This window comes from Myotis davidii, unplaced genomic scaffold, assembly GCF_000327345.1.
Source record: "Myotis davidii unplaced genomic scaffold, ASM32734v1 scaffold110, whole genome shotgun sequence".
In the NCBI taxonomy this organism is placed as follows: Eukaryota; Metazoa; Chordata; class Mammalia; order Chiroptera; family Vespertilionidae; genus Myotis; species Myotis davidii.
Genome location: NW_006283436.1, coordinates 2,654,971 through 2,679,274, shown reverse-complemented (window position 1 = coordinate 2,679,274; position 24,304 = coordinate 2,654,971). Strand labels below are relative to the sequence as shown.

The window sequence follows — 24,304 nt, the reverse complement described above, 5'->3', positions numbered from 1 at the left end:
TCTGTTTAGGAAAAGGTACTTTCTAGATCTTGCCTGAGATCATTGCAACCCCAGGGTCCATGAACAAATGAATTTCCTGGGCTTCACTTTTATCACGCAGAGACAGGGAGCAGGACCCCATCTTTAGCAGGTAATCAAAAAGCAGGCGACATCATTCCCATCAACTAACCGTCAGAAGAAAAGAAACCTCTCACTCAAGTTTCTCCCCACTCACCCCTATATGTGCATCCAAACAGCTTCATGTCTCAGTCTCTCCAAATCCCAGAATAATTTGGTTTGATGCTACCTGTATGCCGAAATTCACAGTGCCACACATGGGTACTTACTTGTAGGGCTCCTTCATGCTGATGAAAAATCCTCAACAAATCAAGGCAAGTCTTGTTTAGGCCACTGCCAAAATGAATCCACAAATACTCCATCCCCGTCTGAGAAAGGTGTGCAAAAACATTGTGATTCTAATCTAAAGCAAATAGCTCTTCTAATGGGTCATGGAAGCACCCCTATGTTTCCCTACCCTTGAAGACTCAAGTTCACCTAGACCAAGGTGGACACCAACCTCTCTTGAAACCTTGGCACGGTGCCAAAACTTTGGAAATAGTGGAAATGAGGTGCCTTCTTTCAATATTTTCTCCCCTAGATCATCTCAGCACATTTTCCTGCATGCAAAAAAATAAAAAATATATAGTGTAATATATGTTACATATAATACTTTGTAAATATGACTGCTGTAAAATCAAATTTGTCCTAAAAATATTAGCCACATCTAGTAAAAACCACCTTCCCATTAAGCAGGACGTTAACTCTTTACCCCTCAACACCGGTATATAAAGAACCTCACTATAGATTTGACTTTACAATTCTCAGCAGTTGAATAATATGAAATTTAATACAGGTCATTTCTCTTAAGAGTCTGAGACTCAGAAAGAAAAGCAAGAGAAAGGAGATTGTCAGGGACATATTTTCCATTCAGTGTAATATTATTCAACATTTAATATCCCCTGGGCATCCACCACTTCCTGGGCTCAAAGGAATGTTCCAATCATTGCACCATTCCCAGGATTGTGGAGCCTGCAGGTCAAAGTCCAGGTGTCAGCATGACTCACAAGAATGTTAGAGTCACTTCTACCCTGCACTTGTCAAAGTTATTGACCAAAGCAATACAACACATCATACTCATAAAACACTCCCTACGCTGAACACCAGGACATAATAATTTTTCTGCTGTCTTTTCAACCTATGCATTTAGGTCAACAAAACAGTTTGTTTGACTTCTGAAATAATGTGGCATAAGTGAGTGCTGTCTGCCCTGGTTTCTTTCCATTACCGAGACTTCTGAAATAAGTTTAAGAAAAGATGCTGGTCATTTAGCCCAGGGGGATACTTAGCTTCAATATCAGGTGGAGAACATCTAAATTTCCCAAGAAAGTTCACTCAGTACTTTGCCCTTTAAAGCAATTTGAATCAAGCCTCATGCAGCTTATTTCTGCATGGGGGCAGGAATGGACCGTGAAAATGATCTCTTTAAAAATCTTACTGAGTAAACATATGGACTTGAAAATAATTTCCCATAGCAGTCTCTAAATTCAATTTGGAGTCAAGTTGTTTTGACTAAAACAACTAAGAAACTAGGACCCCAATTAGTCCCCTTTTACACTGCACTGTAGAATTAAACTTCAACTTAATTGTTATTGCACAATTAAATGTTACATTGACGATTGATGTTTTGAATGTACAGATAAAGCAATAAATATACTGCAAGGGAAAAAAATCCATCTTTGCCTCACTCTAGTGTGGTTTCTACCAACCCAGCTCCACATAAACTATTCATGCTGAGGGGACCTATGGCATCCATGCTTCTACATCCAATGAGAATTTCAGTCCTCAACTTACTTGGCTTTCAACATCATTCAGTTGACCTCCCTTAGCTTCTGGACACACTCTTCCTTCAAATGCCACGCACTGCATCGCAGTCTCTTTTATATCCTTCTGCCTCACCTTTTTATCCTCTGGCTCTGGCTCCTCCCCTGCCTGACCTCTACCAGTGGCAATTCCCCAGGGCAGAGTCCTGGAATCTCTTCTTCCAACTCTACGGTCTCGGCAAAGTGATCTCATGCATTCCCATTGCTATCCCACGGCAGCAACGCTCACATTTATAACTTCAGCCCAGACCTATTTTCTGACTCCAGAGGCATTTATTTAATTACCTACTTGTCATCTATAAGGCTGGCTTGCAGGCATCTGAACCTTAACATGTCGCCAGTTGAATTCTTCATCTCCAAGCAATGGCCCTCCATCCATCCTACTGCTCCTGGATCATGGGCGTCATCCTCAACACCTCCTTCTCTCGCAGCCCACTCATCCCTTTGTCTCCTCCTCGCTCCCACCACACCTAATCCAACAGCCCACTGTCTTTTGCTGAACTGCATCAATAGTCTCAAACCATTGTCACTGCTTTCACTTTTGTCCCTTCCTACCCTTTCTCCAGCAACAAGCAGAGGGAGCTCTTCAGAGAACAAATCTGACCGTGTAACTGCACAATATTGCAACATTCCAAAGGTTTGTCCGGAGGATCTATGACAAAGTCTGTGACCTTGGAGGATGATGGCATAACTCCTAGATGAGAATGTTTGTTTTCTTTTTCACTGATGAACGTTTACATATGTATGTCCCTATGTAACTTACCACCCAGAGCAAGACACAGAACATTCCCAACACTCCAGAAAACTCACGTCCCTGTTCTGGCCCCACCCTCTGCAGTGGTGACCATGATTCTGGCCTTTGTTACAATAGATTAGTTTGGGCTATTCTTAAACATCATGTAAATTGGTTAATAAAGATGAAATTTGTTCACGAAACTCTTCAAAGACTCCTGTAAATTAATGATTAAATCAGCTTTAAGACAATAACATCCTGAAGTCACCTGGAGTCAGGTGTTAGCTCTAGGGTCTCAACTCCCCCAAAGAGTTTGTTAATTAACAAGTGAGAATGAAATCCACATAGCACTCCAGATTAAGCTGGCCCCATGAATTGTCTCTCAGTATTTAGGATGACACAGGGACTATTACTTCTACTCTTGGGCTTTGAGCCAGTCTGGATAACTAATCTGCTAGGCAAATTCAGTAAAAGGAAGGACTCTTTGCATTCAAACGGAGACTTCAAAGTGATAAAAACCTGACACATGAGCAAAGGGTACAGTTACAATCTAAACAGATGAATGGGACTTTATTAGGCTCGAGGTCTTACTGGGACAGCTGTGTTCCAAGTATTAGGAATTAAGGAGGATGGGCTGTGGTGGGACAGCTTAAAGCCAAACAAAGCCTCGTCTGCACCCATTCACCATTAAAATTTCACCCCAGGGGAAGGCTATCAAATCTCTACTTTCAAGGTGCAGTCCAAGGTCTTGTCCCTCTGTCCAGAATGAGGGCCAATCCCAATAAATAGCACAGGGAAGCCAAGCCCCTGGAATGCACCAGTCTCTCCTGAGAGTTTATTATGCCTCTTGCCGAACTGCAAAGAGACCTCTCCCAGGCTTTGGAATTTCTGAAACTTGTGAGCGGGAGGGGGAAGAGAGAACAGAAAAAAGGCCCAGGGACTTGTTTTTGCTTCCTTGATGGTCCAATGCCCCTCCCTAGAATCAAGAAGAGAAATCCTAAAGCTAAAATTAGGATTGACTGAGAGTATCTTGGAGACTTGATCAAAGCCTGGATAAATTAATGTCTTGCCAAGCATCCCTCTACTGGAGGGTCTTGTGCTCTGCACTCTGATACCAGTTAGACATCTGCTGAGCCTATCTGCTGGTGAGACCTGTTGATGCCAGCCAAGGGGCAGGCATGAGTTTCGATGGAACTAGTCCTGACACATGGAAGACACTAAAAAAAAACATTGGTGACTGTTACCATGAAGGAATTCCCACAACCAGTTTTGCTTCCTTAACATAAAAGAGAAAAAGAGTTGCTTTCTTTGTAGTCTGAAGAGTCGGGAGGGTAGAGGGAAGCAGAGGATAAGAAAGTAATTTGGGTAAAATCACCATCACCCATCCTTTTTGGTCAACTAAGCCAGAGTACTACCTAGAGGAAAAAATATGTATGTCTTTAGAATATGGATTGACATGTAACATAAATCCAACTTTCTCTTCCTTTCTGTATTTAAATTTCCCTTGAACCATGTGGTAGTAAATTTCATTTAGCCTGGCTTAAGATGCATGGGAAAACCTTCCAGATCTGGTAAATAATTCACTGGCTGGGAGTGCAAGTCCCAGGTAGGGCCAGGCATCCTCAGCTGTGTTCTGTAGCAATGGCTGTTGTGGAACTTGCAGTAAGCCCACCTAGGACAGGATCCCAACCTTGCAGCCAAGAGGAGGAAGATCATGTGAAGAGATAGGAGAAGGCAAGTCTTTTAACCTGTACAATTGCAACCAGCCCTTGATCCATATTTTTGTTAGCTGCACTCACATTTTTTGTGTGTTTGCTCTTCACAGGATGCTCTTACTTAAAAACATAGAGGCATTAGCATTGGACAGAGACACTGGGTCCTACTGAAGAGTCCTATAAAGATACTCAGTCCTGGCTGCAGCTCTCCGTGTCAATCCCCTAGTGTATGGAATACCAAATACTGTTGTTGGCAAAGACATTCAATAAATTTAAGGAGTGAGAGAAGAAGTTGGGGTTTTGTAGAGTATAAATCATTCCTGGTACAGGGAACTGGACTTAATTTCTTGGCTGCCCATCCTCTTTATTCACCACCCAAATGATCTACATTGTAACCTTCTTTTTTTTCCCTACTATCTTAGTGAGAGCAATGACCCCATTCCCCTCTGAGCTCATCCCTCCACCTGCAACCCCTCCCACATCCTCAGGAACTCATCCCTCAATAACACCTCCAATTCCAACTAAATGGCTTTCTTCCTTTTCCTCTACAGATAAGCATATCTATGCCTTCCCAATCTAAATAAAAACCAATTGAAAGAGTCCCCTTTTATTTTCACACTAGTGGCCCAGTGCATGAAATTCATGCACTCGGGGGGCAGGGGTTCCCCTCAGCCTGGCCTGTGCCCTGTCACAGTGTGGGAGCCCTATGATTCATCACCCCACAGAAGTAGGCCCCGCCCACCCATCCAGGGCTCCTTGATGGATTGCCCCAAAGCGGTAGGCTAGAGCCAGGGGTCTCACCTCTGCAATGCATGGAGTCATAGAACCCCCAGGCCTTTCCATACAGAGGCCTTCACTGGGCCCCAGGCCTCCTGGTGATGGATTGTGATGGTGTGAGGCAAGTCCCGGATGCTGCAAGTCTCTGCCCACCCATGCCTGCTGTGCATGCAGCCTGCTGATCGGTTGTTACACGTGAGGGCGTCCCAACCATTTGCATATTACCCTTTTATTAGTATAGATAACTAGCCAACTCAGTCATCAACTCTTCTTAAACTCTGCCTCTCTGTGAGGTCAGTGGCATCTAACACCATGGACCACTTCCTCCTCCTTGGAACTCCCTCCTTGTCTGTCCCTCCTGACTCCAGTCTCTACTAGTTGTGCTGTCTTTGGGGCAGATCATAGTAAGTATGATTCTTTCCACAGCCCTCTTTCTCTAGAGTAGTGGTTCTCAACCTTCTGGCCCTTTAAATATAGTTCTTTATGTTGTGACCCAACCATAAAATTATTTTCGTTGCTACTTCATAACTGTAATGTTGCTACTGTTATGAATCATAATGTAAATATCTGATATGCAGGATGGTCTTAGGCGACCCCTGTGAAAAGGTCGTTCGACCGCCAAAGGGGTCGCGACCTACAGGTTGAGAACCGCTGCTCTAGAGGCTGACCCTGGCAGGAGAGGGCCTTTGTTAGCCATATTGGTACTTCAAGGCCTCATGGGCACCTACCCAAGACAGAAAAACTAGAATAACTCTTCCAGGGTTGAGGGGCAACCAACCAGATTGGTGATGTCACAGAGGGAGGTTCAAACTCTGGAGCTATGGGGTGTGTCACTTGCACAGAGCAGCAGGAAGAGGTGACATTTGGATACAAAGAAGATGCAGCTTTGCTGAGATAGGACAAACTAAGAATGACAGATTCTTGCTGCTCGTCATCCTATGGTCCCTAGATCCAGAGCCTCAAGTGCCTTGGATACCTCCTCAGCCTTCTGATAAACCCTAGAAACTTACTTTCCTGTTTGAGCCAGCTGTGTTGGTTTCTGTAGCCTGCAACCACAAGAACTTTGATTACTATACCCCAACCTTCTCCTCCTCTCTTACAGTTTACTCTTCCCCCTAAATTCAGGTACCATGGGACCCCATCCCTAGCTCTTGTCCTTCTCAAGCCTTTATATTCTCTCTTGGTATCCTCCATGCACCCAGTTGTAACTGCCACCTCTGGGCGGATCACTCTGAAATTTAAGTCACTGGACCAGACCTCTTTTCAGAGCTACTGAGCAGTACACCCTGAACATTGCTCATCTCTGCCTGGATGTCCCACAAGTCCCTAAAAATTACTAATTACAAACCTGAATTCAAAGGTATTGCTTTTCCAATATTTTGTAGACTGGTGAATGACCTCACCATCCACCCGGTCCCCTAAGTCAGACATCTGAGGCAAGCTTCACTTCTCCCTCCGCCACACTCTCCACAATCAATTCAGTCTCTGTGTCTTCATGAGTCTGCAGCCTTAGGATTTCTTACATGCATCCTCTCGTCTCCATTCTGACTTCATTGTATTTGAGACCCCATCACTTTATCCTACTTGGCCTTCTGATCTCCTAACACCTCTCTCTAAAACACAAAACTGGTTGAATTATCCCCTGATTCTTTCAAGGTAAAGGCCAAATTCCTTGGAACAGTATCCAAGAACTCTGATCATGATTAGACTCCTACCTTCTTGCCAGCCGCATCTTTCACGCCCTTGCCATGGGCCTGGAAATTCTATCGACATCAAACAACTTGCTGTTTCCTAAGATCCCAAACTTCCTGCCCAGGAGCCTTCACACCTGATTCCCCATCCTCTCTGCAGAGTCTGCCCACATTTCTTCAAAGGTTAACTCAACTAATTCAACTCAGTATCACCTCTTCCAGGAAGCCTTCCTTGAATGTCACCTAAGGCTCACTCACCTACACTTTAAGCTTTCAGTCTCTGTTCCCACAGTCCTCCTTGTTTAGCTTTATCACAGGCCTTTGATGCCATTTCATAATCTCTCACTTCCATCTGTGTCTCTTCCACAAGTCTGTAAGTTCCTTAAGGGAAGAAATTCTGCCTTTCTTGGATTTTTATTCATAGAGCCTGCCGTTCAAAGCAGGCTTTCTGGATATCTTGTCCTGGAGAGTCCAGCAGGAAACAAATGAGAGAGAAAAAGTAAGACTGTCCCCTGACCCAGAATACATTCTCTTCCTTCTGTTCCAGCTTTGAAAATGAAAAGGCGAGGGTGTGTTTCCACTATTGTTTTGATAGAGCGCAGAGCCTTTTGCGTTCTCTTGCTTGAGGTAACTGGAGGAGGTGGTTCTCTGTGTATTTACTTCCAGAGTGGCTTTTACTTCCAGAATGCTCTCAGCAGCACTGACTCAGGGCTGCAGAACCCAGCTCAGCAGAAAGTACTGGCAAAGGCTCTGGAAATAGTTTAATTCAAAAAAGACAAGGTCCTTTCCCTCAAAGAACACAAGGCCCTAAGGCTGGTTGGAATGGAGCCCTGAACTTCTTTGGCAGAGGATTCTAAGTGGCCCCTTCTGGTATTAATGCCCTGGGCTGATTCCTCCCTGTTCAGTGTAGGCTGGTCATGTGACTTGCTTCTAACCAATAAAAGATGGCAGAGGTGATGGGACCTCTTCATCACTGACTGTACCTCTTGCTGGATTGGATGAAGCAAGTTGCAAAGTTGGGGAGGCCCACATAAGAAAGAATTGAGGGCAGCCTCCAAAGCAGCTACGTACTGAGGCCCTCGGTCCAAAACCTGAAGTATGCAACAACCCCCCGTGCTGGGAAGTGGGTCCTGCCCCAGCTGAGCCTTCCCATGAGATCCCTGCCCTGGCTAACAATTGATGGCAGCCTTGGAAGAGACTGAAACAAACACCCATCCACGGCATGCCCTACAGACGGTGTGAGATAATAAATACCTGCAGTTTTAAGTCACCCACTTGGAGCAAAATGTTATGCAACAAAAGAAAACTAATGCCATCTGCTTTCTCCTCACTAAAAGCCTTGCTGCCCAGAAAACAAAAATCTTCCATTTTTCAGGAGATTAAAACAAGAAAGCCACCATCCACTAAATGTTTAACTAAAAATGAAATGCCTTCTCAACACAAGATTTTAAATCATTTTAGTATTCTAAAAGCTGAGGCTGTAAGAATCCACACAAGACATTGTGTAAAATGAAGGGGGAAGGAAAGGAAACATGGTTAAAACTTGTAAAGGGGCTCTGGAGAAAACTGGAGGCCCCGTCGGTTTATTTAACTTTTAAATCTTATTACATTTGCTAGATGCATGTTAGCATTCGTGGTTCATTTAGTTTTATTCTGACTTCTATAAATAGGCGCTCTATGAGCCTTGATAAATGACTTAAAATCTTGCTTGACTTCACTAAAGAAATTAGCATGTTAATCTTAAAAATTCTACCCATAGAAATGAATGCAAGCCTCATTTTCCACCACCGCCTACTCCCCTGCAAGTCCACCTCCCCCAATGCCTGGGCCCCTCCCTGCCAACCTTGCTCTTTTCTTTGGCTCTGCAGTTTATAAATCTGGCATCCACTCAAATCACTCAGATCTGGTTCTCTTGCAAAAACAAACAGAAGCTACCTGGGGCCTTTGATTCCCACTCATTTACATTCTTTCCATGCCAAGGGTCAGAGGATGTCAGAGTTGGTGGCAGCCAGTCAAGCCCAGCATAAGGCGTCCCTTATCTACCAACGCAGTGTTTTTGAACATGACAGCATCTATTTCTTTAAAATTATCAATGCAAACATATGTAACTGCCACAAATCTGAAACTAATAAATCTAAAAGTTCAGCCTGGAGCTGTGACAACAAGTAGACAAGAGCCCATACAGACCTCAAAAAAAGCAGGCAGTGGGTGGAGGGGAAGACAGAATCTACATGACATATATGTATATGGAAAACAGAGTCAAGTTGGAAATTCCAGGTGGTTTGATCGAGCAGAATGCATTTTTAAATAATTAGCAATTCACCCTAAAGCACAGCTTCCTTTTAAGTAACTGGCTGGTTTGTAGCTTTCCAAATAGCCTCTAGCTAAAGAGTAATGTCAGTTCCATACCTGTTCCACTAGCTGAGCATACAGGGTGTCCCAAAAAAATGGATACACACTTTAACAGCTGAAAATAAAATGTATTTTAATAAATACTGCCTTTTAATCACTCAAAGTCTGTATACACTTTTTGGGGGCACCCTGTATGTGCCAGCTCCATCTGTAAGCCCTACAACTTCCTCTGGCAACCAGCATGAAGGTTATCTAACGTGGTTTGCCCATTAACAGAATTTTCGCGCCCTTTATGAAAATAAAAGTCGATTGTTAAGAGGCAAATAACTTTACACATTACAATAGTTTGTGGCCAACCAAAACTCAATCCTACTCAACAGGATCTTATTCCTTAGATTTAATTTCTCTCATTAGGAAGAATTTAAATTCAATTTTTTTTTCCTCTGGGTGAAGGGAGACAATGGAAAAAGTTGAGAAACACCACTCGAGATGCCTAGAATTCTAGATGAGCAAATAGGGAAGAAAATGAGCTTAAGGAGGGCAGGGTAAAACCTGCAGACACTAAATGAAATAATCCTAATAAAATCTAGTCACTGCATCCATTTGTGTATTAAAACAGGAGCAGAACTAGAGAAATCCCAAAGGCAGGTTGTAACACAGCATTGGAAACTTTGACCTTGAAGTCAGAAGACCTGTGTTGAGTCAGTTCCTAACACTTAATTACTAGTTGTGTCACCTTGAATAAAAGTGACTTCTTATTTACATTCTTTTCCTTTTCTGTAAAAAGAATTAAAATGTCAGATTCACATGGTTATTGCAATGGTTAAATGAGATAATATTCATACAACACTTTGCTGTTCAGTTGAGAGGCAACATCATCCAGCAGAATTATTGGAATGCTGGAGAGCGCTGCACGGTAGAGGATTGTATTGATAAGCCTAGAGTTGACACTCCTGTGAATTATTGCTTCAAGATGGTGTTTGACTGAGTGTGAAGAGGTTGCTAGTTAGGAATAGCAAGTACTATGTAAAACATACACACACACACGCACACACACACACACACACACGCCAATAACATAGGAATGATCCAATGAGAGTGATCCATCCTATTTTAAGAGGCTAGTAGGAGATATTTAGCCCACAGAGAAGTGGTGAGAGAAAACATTGGCACTGGCCAGGCAGCTTAATTGGTTAGAGCATCATCCCTATGCACCAAGGTTGCAGGTTCTATCCCTGGTCAGGACACATACAAGAAACAACTATTGAATACATAAATAAGTGGAACAATGGATATATGTTTATCTATCTATCTCTCCCTCTCTTCCTCTCTCTCTAAAATCAATAAAAATATATATTTTAAAAATTACTTATCTTTCTCCCATCAACTAAACCAATGGTCCTGGAATCACTGGGGGTACTTTTGCACTTTTAAAAAATATTTTTTTTTATTGATTTCAGAGAGGAAGATAGAGGAAGAGAGAGATAGGAACATCAATGATAAAAGACAACCATTGATCAGCTGCCTCCTGCATGCCCCACACTGGGGATCGAGCCTGCAACCTGGGCATGTGCTCCGACCAGGGATCAAACCATGACCTCCTGGTTCATAGGTCAATTCTCAACCACTGAGCAACACCAGCTTGGGCCACTTTTGCACTTTTGAAAAATGCCTGGCCCTGGAAGATTGGGAGAACTCCACAAATATGCATTGAATAAGCGAGCACACAAGGTTGCAATGAAATCAGCATACTCATACACTACCTGTGGGAGTGTACATGAGTATACTCTTTAGAGAAAGCAATCTGTCAATATGTATCAAAGATTTTTGTTTAGTTTAGTTTTAATTTTTTTTTGTTTTGATTGAATAATTCTATGTGTATGAACCCATCCCAAGGAAAATATCAAAGAGAAGAACAAAAATGTATACATAAGGATGCCGCCTGTCACAGTATGATTTTACTAGTATGTTTGGGCATCCTCCATATACCATGGATAACAGCTTGAGTTGCTTCAAGCCTGCATAAAACACTTGTGCTCTGTAGACCCCGTGTCATGGGTAGGAATACCTGACAGGGAAACAAAAGAAACAATAAATCAAAACAAGGTGTAAAAAATCAGGTGTCATCTCAATCAAAACCAGCTGCCCTGCAGCTCATTAATATTTCAAAAAGTTGAGACCCTGCCACTCAGCACAGGTCTGGTCAGGTCAGGCCTTAGCCTCCCACTATCCTGGTGATCTCCGCTAATCTCAAAATCAAATGGCAAGCAATTAGCAATTAAAGCATCTTAAAGGAACAGGTAATGTTGCAGGCTAAGGCAGCACAGTGGAAACGAGAATAAGTTCACTTTATGGGCTTTCTTTTAAAACTCACAGTCTTCTTGAGTCAGGACTCTCCAGGATTTGCAACTCATCACCAGCTAAGATTTTCCACCACAAATGACAAGCATTCTCTAGGGATTAATTGTTCCCTTATTCTCCCCAAACCACTGAAAAGCTGCTGAATTTACTGCAAGTCTTCTATAAATCCTACTTTCCTGCAGGATATAAGATACAAATATTCTCTCAGGAGTGCAATCAGAAGGATTCAGCTTTAAAAGAAAAAAAGAAATGAAGCTCTGCCTGGCTGGTGTGGCTCAGGGGGTGAGTTTTGACCTGTGACCCAGGAGGTAATGGTTCGATTCCCGGTCAGGACACATACCCAGGTTGCAGGCTCCATCCCTGGTATAGGGCATTCAGGAGGCAGTCGATCAATGATTCTCTCTCATCACTGATGTTTGTATCTCTCTCTCTCTCTCCCCTCTCCCTTCCTCTGTGAAATCAAGAAAAATATTTTTAAATGAAATTCTATGCAGAAGACTAAATTGTGAGCTCTCAGATTTTTAGTATCATTGATCCAAAATGTGAGAATGATAATCAAGGGAGCAAAAGAGCTTTTTTATCAAATGCATTTACCAAGTACTATCAAGCATCCGATTACCAAGTGAGCCAGACATCATAGCTAACCAGCCAGGTAACCCTGGTACAGGGGAATCTGTGGACCATACACATACAACCAAATATATAGTGATAAATAGCATATGTGTAGTGCCTGGTCCTTCTCAAAGCATGTTCACATAAGATGTATGGTTCAATCCTCATATTAACCTCATAAGGCAAACAGAAAAAAACATAGTCATCAAAAATGGACACCCAGCTCTAGGTTAGCTGACTTGCCCATATTTACAGATCCAATTAATTATTGAAAATATCAGTAGTCAAAGTTAGCTCTTAAGGTTTTTGCCACCCTAGGCCAGCATATGTAAATTCTATATATGTGACATGAGTAAATGTTAGAAAAGATAAATTGGTGGAAGCAAGACCCAGAAACCACACACCCACCTTAAGTCCCAGTGCCATCACCTGTGGGCAGTGCTAATTTGGGTAAATTGTTAATACACTCTGTACATCGTCTGCCAAGTAGGGATAATAATAACACTTAGCCATAGGGTGATTATAAGGATCATGTGTAAAGTGCTGAGCCCAGTGACTGGCACACAGCAAAATGTTACCTACCATAATTAGGAGAGCCAGTGATTGAGGACCAGGAACAATTCTCTGCTTAATCAAGATAAGATGCAAATAGCCCAGCCGGGGTGGCTCAGTGGTTGAGCATTGACCCATGAACCAAGAGGTTACCAGTTTGATTCCTGATCAAAGCACATACCAGGGCTCCATCCCTGGTAGAAGACATGCTGGAGGCAGCTGATCCATGTTCCTCTCTCATCGATGTCTCTATCTCGCTATCCCTCTCCCTTCCTCTCTCTCTAAAAATCAATGAAAACATTTTTTAAAAGATGCAAACAGACTGAGTCCTTCTGCCTGTCAGGTGTGTGTTAGATGCTGTATTAGTTCCCTATTGTTGCTATAACAAATTACCACAAACTGAGTAGTTTAAAAGGACAGAAACTTATGGTCTCACAGTTCCGGAGGTCAGAGTCTAAAGTGGTCTTACTGAGCTAAAACCAAGCATTGCAGAGCTGCATTCCTTCCAGAGGCTCTAGGAGAGAATCCATTTCCTTGACTTTTTTAGCTTCCACTGGCTACCTGCATTCCTTGGCTTGTGGACCCTTCCTCCATCTTCAAAGAGCAGCATTCCAATGTCTGCTGCTGTTGATTATTCCCTCTCTTCCCCCGTTTCCCTCATCATACCACATTCCCTGTCCCTCATCCTTTTGCCTCCGTCTTATAAGTACCCTATAATTACACTAGAGGCCCAGTGCACAAAATCTGTGCATGGGTAGGGTCCCTAGGCCTGGCCAGCAATCAGGGCCAATATGTGGGGCAACCAGCAGACACCGCTGCTGCTGGTCAGGGCCTGCGGACTGGCGGCAGCTCCTGCGTTGAGTGTCTGCCCCTGGTGATCAGTGCGTGTCATAGCGACCAGTCATTCCACGGTTAGGTCAATTTGCATATTAGGGTTTTATTATATAGGATTATGCCCACCATGATAATCAGGATAATCACCCCATCTCTGGATACTTAACTTAATCCCATTTGCCATATAAGGTAATATTAACAGGTTCCAGGGATTAAGGGGTGGACACCTTTGAGGGACCATTTTTCAGTCTATCACAGGTACCAAGAATGCAAGAATGAATCTGATCCAACTGCGTAGCTCAAGGAGAACACAGACTATTAAGTAAAGCAGACATTTAAAAAAGAAAAGAAAATGAACGCTAGTGCACATCAGACTGCACAGCACAGGGCTATTAGAGAAGTATAAACAAGTGTTCTGGGGCAACAGAGGACAGAGAGGTTCATCTCAACCAAGAAGAGAAGAGAAAGGCCTCATGATAAAGTGATATGTACATAGAATTGAGCAATGATATATACTTAAACATGTGGCGATAAAGGATTCCAAGGAAAATACATGGAAAAGTTAGGAATATTGAATGGGCTGGTGTGACTGGAGCCTAAGGGATAAAGGGAGGAGAAAACAGACATAGAAAATGTTGAAGAGGAACATTAAGGTCATACTGTGAAGGCCCACATGACAGCACGGGAATTTTACAGAAAAAGAAGTCACTGAAGGCTGCTTAACCCGTCATTCAGATTTATGTTTTACAAAGAAAACTCCAGAGGCAATGAAGAGAAAGGATTGTAGAAGGCAGGCCCTAATTTAAAAGCTACATAAATAGTCTAGAGAAAAAGGAAAAAATACAAAGTGAAGGAAGGAATGCAGGGAATGAAAACGAAGATGGATTTCAGACACACTTCTAAAGTGAGATGAACAGGGCCAAGGGGCCAACGGAATACAAGAGGGAGACAAAAGTGATGCTAGAAGTAACTAGATATTGATTCCACGAAGTGATCCAAAAAAGAGGAAGAGGTGGCAGTTCATGGAGAGATACATTTCAGATGAGCTGATGAGACCTTCCAATGGGGTTAACTCTGGTTGTTTAGCCAAAAGAAAAAAGCGTGTAGAAATGACATCGACATGTCTGAGAATCTGGAAGTCTAGTATCTGAAGTCAGAGGACCTAGGCTCTCATCCTTTTCTGATGAAGATTAGCTTTGGGACTTTTGGACAAGCTGCTCAATCTCTCAGTGCCATGTTTCCCCAAGAAGTATTAGATAATCATTAAATTCCCTTCTCAGTCTAACATTATATGGGCCTCATATTTGAGTCATTATTTTCTTTTCAGTTCCAACCCCTTCTCCCAGTCACTCTCAGCATTAGCCACTGCAGAAAATCTGATGGGTTCTGACTGTCAAGGGCTAGAGCTTGAGAGTGGAGGACAGGGTACTAACAATCACTGCACGATGCCAGCAACACCTTCTCCGCTGTCCTCCCCCTTGGCTGGTCACCCTCACGTGGTCCTGGAAATGACCTGCATCATGAAAATCAAAGATGTGAAGCCGCAGATAGTATCTGCCATTTTCTGTTACAACTGCTACTCTTTTTATGTTCTGTCCCCAAATACTCCTTTCCTATTAGACTTTAAAACGTGTTCGTGCCAACTAAGCTACAAATGAACTTTCTTATTCAGTAGTGAAAAATTACATGAGGGATCATGAGAGCCTAGGCAGAGAGGAGGCAAGCCAGTAATGTTTAGAGTGTCTTATTTAAAGAAGAGTGAATTGAGATAGTACTCTAACGAAGTCATTGATATTAAAAGACAATATAAGCCTCTTTAGACACCCCTTTCCTCCGCCACAAGATTCTTAGACTTCTCCAGAATGAATCACAGGAGTGTTCATCCTCCTCTTAAACTGAGGAATGAATAACAAAAAGACTAAAAAATACGGATATCTAAAATAAAATATTCCTTAGTTGGATACACATATACATATACACTCATATGTATATATGTGTACATATGTATGTGTATGTATATATACATATACGTGTGTGTGTCTAACTAAAATACATATATGGTATATATCATATATCATTAGGCCCATATCCTACCCATTTCTAGTTATACACATACTATAGCCTTCATCCTAATTTTATTCAAACTCATGATTTCCTGCAATTGTCCATGCTGCCTTATGCTCTATGACTTGGTTCACCCTATTCCTTCCTGCCCGACGAGGTATACCCACCTTGCTCAGATGGCCCACTGCAGTTGTCATCTTTAGTTAAAGCCTCCCCTGATCTGAATTGACCTTTGCCTCCTTCATGTCCCCCCGTGTCTTCTATCATGATTTCTACAACTCCTTACTGGAAATCTCCCTACTAACTTTGAACTTTCCAGAGGTAGAACAGACCAGGTACATAACTGATGCATGTGGACTGAATGAATATGATAAAAGAAGGAGAAGAAATAACAAGTGCATTATTTGGTCTCCTTAAGGCAAAGATATATTCCTGTCCTCAAAATTCATTTATGGGTCCAGAAACCAGTTTTTGTTTATGTACTGTCAATAACTGAAGATGAGAACTTCTTAAGGTAAATGTTTTTAAGATATGATGCACTCCATGATTGAGAGGGCAAAGAATGAACATGCACAGAACATAGTCTACAAAATTTGTTAGATTAAAATGTTTAAAATTCTACTTATTCAACCATCATGTTAAAAAAAAAAAGTAGAAATTGAGCTATGACCACCTTGAATTGCATGCTGCCATGAGATTATAATTTGTAATACTGAAAGGGTGAAATATTTATTTTTGTCCTACCTGTGCTGAAACAGCTACAGTTTTACCCTTCAGGGATGTATTTATTGCCATGTCAGTCAACAGGCCCAGGGAAACAGCTCTCAGGGAATATGATCACTACTGATGGCAAGAATAAAGCCAGCATGTTAGCATGTGCCAGGTGAGGTCATTAATAATGTGTTCACCTTCAGAGCCACCCAAAAGCACACTAAATTGAACCCTGAGAAATAGTGTCAGGTAACTGTGTATCCAAATCCTCCCTCGATCCTAGGAGACAATGTCTTTTCCAGCAAAAAGTGCTTAGTCGGTGTCAGACTGTGATACAGGCACTTGAAGTTAAAGCTCATAAAGCTCTCTTTAATAGCAGAAAAATCTAATTCAATGGTTAAATGCCAATCAGAGTGGGTTAAGTAGGCAGCAGCTGAAAACGCAAGATTTAGAAATCAACTGCAATTCCTTAGGGAATGCATTACTACTGAATGGCTGTCAGAAACAGAACATAAGTGAGTTAGCAACATTAACTTGGGGGGAAAAGAATGACTCCTACTTAAGTGAACACACATAGAAACGCAGTACATTTTTGAAGTTAAATGTTAAATGGGTTTGGAAAATTTCCTGAGACTGAAAAGTATGTGCAAATGAATTTGGAAGATGAAAACAAATTAGGAAATGAAGAAAAATCAAAAGTACATTTTCTTCAACTCTTATCCATGTCACGCATCCAATAAAGAATCAAATATCTCCTAAGGTGGTCATGAAATTTTGGACTCTTGACTGATCCATTCATCCTGAGAAAACATTTAGCCTTTAGAAAAGGGCATTGTCTCCTGGGCCAAAAGCAGATTTGAGCTTCATCATTTGACCTTTTCATTTGCCTTCTCCCAAGCTGCCACTTCTCCCTGCATTATGAAAAGGAAGATGAGCATGTCTGGGGCTCCAGGGAAAAGTCCAGAAGAGATCTGCTCTAAATCACTGACCCAGGAACTCTCCTGTCTACACTGTGTCTTGCCCCGTGTTCTTTACCAAATCAGGAAAATAAATGGCATGCAAGGCAGAGGTGAAAGGAAAAAAGAAGGTGTCTGGAAGAGGTCAGGTAGTCATGGTTGGGAAGAGAGAGGTGATGTGTCCGTGTATAGAGAAGGAAAACATCTCATATGAATTAAGTTTTTCCAGCTCACATTGATTCTTCGCATGCACAGGGAAGGGGCCACCAATGACAAGTAGAGTGGTCCTACCCTCAGCTGCCGTTGATTGGTCCAAGTCAATATCTGTCCCAGGCTGGGCCAATAAGCTCTTTCCCAGGATTGTTGAATCTGCGACCAAAGAGAGCATGAGCCAATCCAACATGGTGGCATGCACACACTACAAGATGCGTACATCTCAGAAGCATCGAGGTTATCTTTCCCACCTCCTCTGTACCTGATTGCAGCGAGAAAGAATGAAACCAACAAGTTCAGAAAAATCAAGATGAGGAGAGAGTAATAAATGCATTCAAGGCCCAGCTATAGCCCTGGTCTTCCTATAGTTTCACTACCGGGCTCTTCCCTTAATTACTCTACACTTCATCATGTACAGGAGGAGCAATGCACACAGACCCAGAGTGCAAAGGCCAATCCTTACAGAGTCTAAAGAAAATACGTTAAAGGCAAGACAAAGATCCATTCTGCTCCATGCATAAGAACCCTTTAAAAATAAATTTTCCTAAGTTCATTTGAGTTTGGTTTTTGCTGTACATGTACAGGAATCTAAATATTTCTTAAGAAAAAAATTTATCTGAGTATCTTTGAATATAATAGGACGTTTAGAAGGATGATTAATTTGATGAGCAAAGACCTCCATAACCATTTGGCCATCTGAGCGTGCACAAGTCCTTTGTCTTGCTGATACTGGGGTTCTTTGGGAACTTACAACTCGTATGCATGGATATATATACAAACATATGTATGTAGATTGAAGAATATCAGGGCTTTTCCTAGTTCCAGAGGTTAAAGTCACATCTTCTTGCCCTGATTTAATGCAATCTCAAGGTAATGTGAAAGTATGGGAAAGTAACAAAAACAATTTTGCAGCCTTCAGAAAAATTTTGAAAGTTTATAATTTTCTAAAAATATCTGCAAGACTTTTAGAACGCATATAAAATGCTAATATGATAAACATTATGTATGAATAATGTTTACATGGTAAAATTAATTAGAAGACCAGGTATCATGCAAGAAATTACAATTGACACTTGAAGGCAGATTTAATTCCGGTCATATCAATGTAAACTATGTAACTTAGCAAAAGGTGATGTGACCAAAAAAATGTATAGTGATATTAACAAGTTTTGATATTTAGTGACAGCACACTAAGATTCAGGTAGTTTTCTTGATCACACATGGGTAGATTATTCTACCAACTTGAAATATTAAAAATACTCTGAATTAATAATTAATCTAACTTTAAAATGATGAATTTATTTACTAGGAACAAGTTTTATCCCACAAGAAAAAAACATAATTAATGTAGGCAACTTTCTATTAAATAAATTCTAGTTCTTTTTATACCAGCATCTCAATGGCTACTTCATAGCACACAAGTACTTTCCATCTACATATTCATGCTCCCCCAAATGCCTCAATTCTCAGGGCTCAAGAGCGTCATGTAAAGAAATCAGCACATCTGAGTGAGTGAGCAAAGACGTACAACTTTCAGCTAGCCGGGCTGTGATATACTAGTAAGCCCTGACTGTCAAGGTCAGCTCCTTCTCCAGATTTGTCAGATCACTCATATTCCTGTTTCTATGAAGCATGCTGGCCTTTTCATACAGTTAAAGGTCAATTTCTCCCCAAGCCTCCTTACACTGCCGAGTGGAGAGAAAAGGTGAATACAGGTGGTTGAGGGACTCACGTCACAGTTTCCCAATAACATAGATGCATTCCTTAACACAAACTGAACACAGGGGCCAGAAAGAACCAGCTGCGGCCCGTCTAGTCTCTTGTTTTTCTGATGCGGAAGAACTGTGCCTCTAGGTCAGATGGTTTTGTCTTTCTTAAAATGCTACAGGAAAGAAGTTACTTAGATGGCCTGAACTAGCAGAAGTAACCTCCACAGCGACCATCATCACTGCCCTCCTCGTACCTGCCTTAAGCACCAGTGCAACCTGTCCACAGAGACACTGCACAAGGGGACAAGGGGAGGAGCCGTGAGGACCAGAGGGAAGAAGCCTAGGATATTGTTTGCATCTTTCTGACACCAGTCCCATCCCTAGTTATACCTTCTCATGCCAGACTTAGGATAAAACCCCTTTAGAAGACAGCAAAACACACTCTAAAGTGGCATTCAAGTGTCTAAGCACAGCTTCAGCCCCCTTCACAGAAAGCACCATCACCACTGAGCCTGGCTGCTCCGAGCCTGGTTCCTGGTTAAGCAGCGATCTTTATCACAAGCCCACTGCTTTCACCATCATCTGACTGGGGCCAAAAAGTTTTCATTTACAAGCTAGAGTCAGATTAAAGCGCCTTAAAAGGCTTCAAGGTGGAGAATTCTTTTTTTAATGAGCATATTTAGGTTGCTATGAGTCAAGTTCAAAATTCAAGTCACATGTAATAGGGGGAGGAGAAACCTGATGTTCAAATACATTTTCCTTCCCTTTTGAAGTAATTTGTCTTTAAAATTTCTGTGAAAATTCTACAGAGTTCCCCAGAAAACGGCACCAACCATCTGTAAGTAAAAACAAAACCTCTCTGTAGAATATATCACAGGTTCAAAGCACTTTGGCATCGGCAGATTGAACACGTTATTAAAAGAATTTAACTGCAAGAAGAGCTCCCATAATTACACAGCAGCTGGTCTAATGTTGACAAAACAACTTTTAGAGGCTTTCAGAAGCCTTAAAGGCTAATTAATTAAAAAGGCATGAATAGTAATGTGCATCCCATCCTTAACGTTGCGAGCTGCCTCTCCTGCCAATACAGCCAGGTTTTCATTTTGGAACAATCACTTCTTACATCCGACAATTAAGCCAAACACGTGAATAAATTCTAAGTTGTGTCTAGGTGAGACCATTATACTTAAAATAAAATAACTCCATAAAACTTAATTATAAACAGTGAACTTAATGAGCATTTCCATAGTAGCAAAGTTATCAAAATGCCAACAGCTCACTCCAGAGTTTGCACTTACTTTACCAAGAGCAGGCAAAGAAGTGTTTTGGATTACAATCTACATCAGCCAACGATATGCTGGATGCATAAAAATGAATGAATGAATGAGTCTGTACCCTGCGTTCAGAAACACTGACTTAATCCCCTGAGATATGCCCATGAATGAATGAATGAATGAATGAATGAGTCTGTACCCTGTGTTCAGAAACACTGACTCAATCCCCTGAGATATGCCTAACTCGTCATGTACAATGACCTGCTCCTAGCAGAGGCCGTTTTCTCTTTTGAATCCCTTACATTCAGAGAACTAGAAAGGATTTTATATATCCCTCGGTCCAACCTTCTGTAGGACCCAGCGTACTTTTTCTATGAAGGGCCAGATAGTAAATAAGTTAGGCTTAGTTGGCCCTAGGGTCTGTCACAACTATTCACCTCTGCCATTGTAGTGTGAAAGCAGCCACTCATGAAGTTTAAACAAATGGGCACGGCTGGCTTCTAATAAAACTTTATTTATAAAAGGAAGCAGAAAGCTAGATTGGGCCCATGGTCAGCAATTTGCTCTCCTTGCATGTGCCCCCCTCTCCCATTCAGGGACCTGGGAGTCTCTTTGGGAGCAGCTCCAGTGAAGGGGCTAGCCCCCTCCTAGCAGGCTCTTCTGTTCTCTGAAGCGTTCCCTCCTTTTCACTGAAATGAATCTCCCAGCAGCTTGCCAGCACTCACATCTTCATCTTCCGCACACCAGGTCCTCTCCTAAATCACTCTCCCTCCCCAGAGTGCTCTGCATCCACGGGCCTACAAAAACCATTTCTTTACGTACAGAAAACACCGCCAGTTTTGCCTTCTGGGGCCCCAGAAAGTAAGTACAATGGCCCTTCCACCTGATGGCCCTGGGTGTCTTTGAAGACAACTGTAGGATACGGCATTTCCTGTCTGCACCACTCATCTGGGACCTCGTGGCACCTTTTATTGTTAGTTTTCTTCTTCCATGTACACAGTATTTTCCTCCTCATGTAGATGGCAAGTGAGGCAGAGTCACTGGCACGTAAGCTCCATTCAGCTTTATGGTTGAGAGTGGCAGAATGACCACAGAAATATCAATCAACCAATCTTTTTTAACATCCTTCTCTGTGAATTCCAGGGGGACCGTTCCTGATACAGGAGGTGGACAGCTCTTCACAGTACCGATGAGACTGCTAGGGTGTCAAACTCCTGCAGGTGTAAAACTGATCATGAGAGGCAAAGGCCTCCTTTCTCCCTCTGACCACCCACCGGGATCTGGAATATAATTCAATTTGGCATTCTCCATTACACCAACATTCCAACCGAGAACTCTGAGGCTGGGCCCACGGTCTGTCCCTGTCACACACCCAACCTTCCTCCTTGCCTTTCAGCGTCCCTATCATAGCCATTTTAACAGCCCGTGCTACGTGCCCCTCTCCTTAACAGTCCCCTTCCCGGATCACAGTGCCACACACCCCATTGGTATTTATGTGAAAGCACACAGTAGGCCTTCAATAATCCACTCTTAAATTTCAAAAATTAATTAAAACCTTAAGAGTGCTCCTTATAAATAAGCAATCCTCCTCAGGGTCAGAAATTGGCCCCTCACAGAATTCCTACTTTCAGGACACTAGTAAAATGAGTATCTCGAAATGTTGCCTCTAAAGTCTACTCCTCGGGATAATTCTCTTTTGTAATCAGTAATAAAATATTCAAATATTTAAATTGGCTATTTTGAATATCATGCTTGTTTAATATAAAAAGTCTTTAAGGCCATAGCAACTACTCCATCTCATTTATCGTCATTCCACCTTTTCCTGTTGTCTTCCCCCACTAACGTTAAGGGCAGGGGAGAGGTATTTCATAAAGTCCTGTTCTATCGCCAGTTGCATAGTGCAGCGTAGGCCTTGTGTCTGTACATGAAGGATATGTTTTTGGACACTCACCAGGGTGGTGAGGAGGCCCCAGTAAGGGCAGGGTGGGCATTTGCCCACCTCATGTCCCAGAAAATCCAAGGTAAGCCGTCTGCTCAAGCCACACTGTCCAATACAGCAGGTACTAGTCACATGTCACCACTTAAATGTAAGTAAATTAAAATTAAATGAAATGAAAAATCCAGTTCCCTGACTTTACTGGCTATATTTCAAGAACTCAGTAGCCACATGTAGCTGGTGCCTACCAAAATGGCCAGTGCAGAGAGATGTTTTTGTCACCACAGAAGAGACTAGAAAGTTCTACTGACAGTGCTGTGGGCTCATCACACTTCTTTCCACCCCACACCTAGCGGGCCTGACCCACAAACTGCCGAGGCCTCCGGGGTTGCTCTCGGTAGCTCCTTGAAACCCAGAGAAAAAATGGGGACACATAACTGTCACACCTGGTTATGCCAAACTATCAACACCACCGCATTGTTTTAAAGACATTCTTTCAGTAAAGGGAACAAGGAAATACATCATTTGCTCTTACCTCAGGGAGTTCTGCCAAAGTCCACAGCTTTTGCAACTCCATGAGAAACTTTTACACGGAATAAAAGCAGGACTTGATTCTCATCGAGATTCTAGTAAAAAAAAAATAATAGGGGGAGAGAGAACACGAGGCAAAATTTCTCTATTTGTTCTGAAGTTGGCATCCTTTGTATTATTTTATGAAGTTCATTTTTGCTTTAATTATCACTTGACTTCAGGGGGAAAATGCAGTGGTTTTTTTGTTTGTTTTTATTAATGAAATATAACCCCAGAGTTACAGGGATAGGACTCTAATTTACCTTAGATTTATCACCAGACAAATAAAGCTATTCAGTAATCTGCCTGTAGGTAACACAGCACATAATTTTGCTCAGGTTTACTGAAGTAGGCATTTCTCTAAAATCCAAGAGTAAGACAAAGTTGCTAATAAATTTTACATTTCCCACGGAGTTACTTTGGAGAACATAAAATTATGGGGAGAACTAAATTCAAATTCCAGGCTGCTTTCTGAACGATGAGATGACCTCTTGATCGTCTATAAAGTCTGTGAAACATCTGTTTTGATAACATATGTATTTAAAACTCCCCACATGTCAGTTTCAAGTTACGACAAAATATAAGGCGGCACCAGCTGCAAGGATTAGGAGGAAAAGCTGTTAGCAAAGTGTTGGAAAACGTTCGAGATTTTAATGGGACCCAAGTCTCACTACCATTTGCATATCACAATCCCAGGAAACAGACTGAACAGAGACTGGACGTCCTTCCTCTTCCACGTGTGAGAAACCTACCAGGATCTTGGTACGTCTTCCCTACTACCTTCCTACTAAGGGACTGCAGAGTGTTTAATCCTGGTACCTTTTAACCCAAATGCCCTCTCCTCATTATTTCTACACCCTCCAAACATTACCCGCTGCAAGGACCAGTTCCATGAAAATTGCTCCATCACTTCCAGCCCACAAATTCCCACTTCTCTTCACCTGTAGAAACATTAAAGGACCACACAACTGCCACTTAATTGTCTTCCCTCTGCTCTGCCCTGCTGACCTCCTCCGGCCTGTGGATTAGCTCCTGTTCCATGGCCTGTACAGACATAATGAAGCTCCCAAAATTATATATCAGCCCAGATCCCTTCTCTAAACTCCATACGTATTTCCAACCACCTACCCCATAGCTCCATTTGGAAGCCTAATAGACATCTCAAATGTCAGGTGTCTGAAGCTGAGCTGATCCTCTTCCACATCTGCCCCCACTCCGCCTTTCCACCTCAGTAAATGACAACCGACCCTTCCCGTTATGGGACCCCAACAATTGAAACCATCTTGGACTCTGCCTTCTCATTCATGCCTCACATCCTGCCCTTT

At 42.2% G+C, this 24,304-nt stretch overlaps 1 protein-coding gene across 1 annotated transcript in view; it reads right to left on the bottom strand.

Annotated features, from left to right (window-relative positions):
* The window catches only part of LYPD6 (LY6/PLAUR domain containing 6), a 98,084-nt gene extending 75,054 nt beyond the window's left edge, over positions 1-23,030 (bottom strand). Inside the window, exon 1 of the mRNA XM_006753599.2 lies at positions 22,945-23,030. The gene's annotated coding sequence lies outside the window, so the exon portion shown is untranslated. The remainder of the gene's footprint in view (positions 1-22,944) is intronic.
* Positions 23,031-24,304: the final 1,274 nt, after the last annotated feature.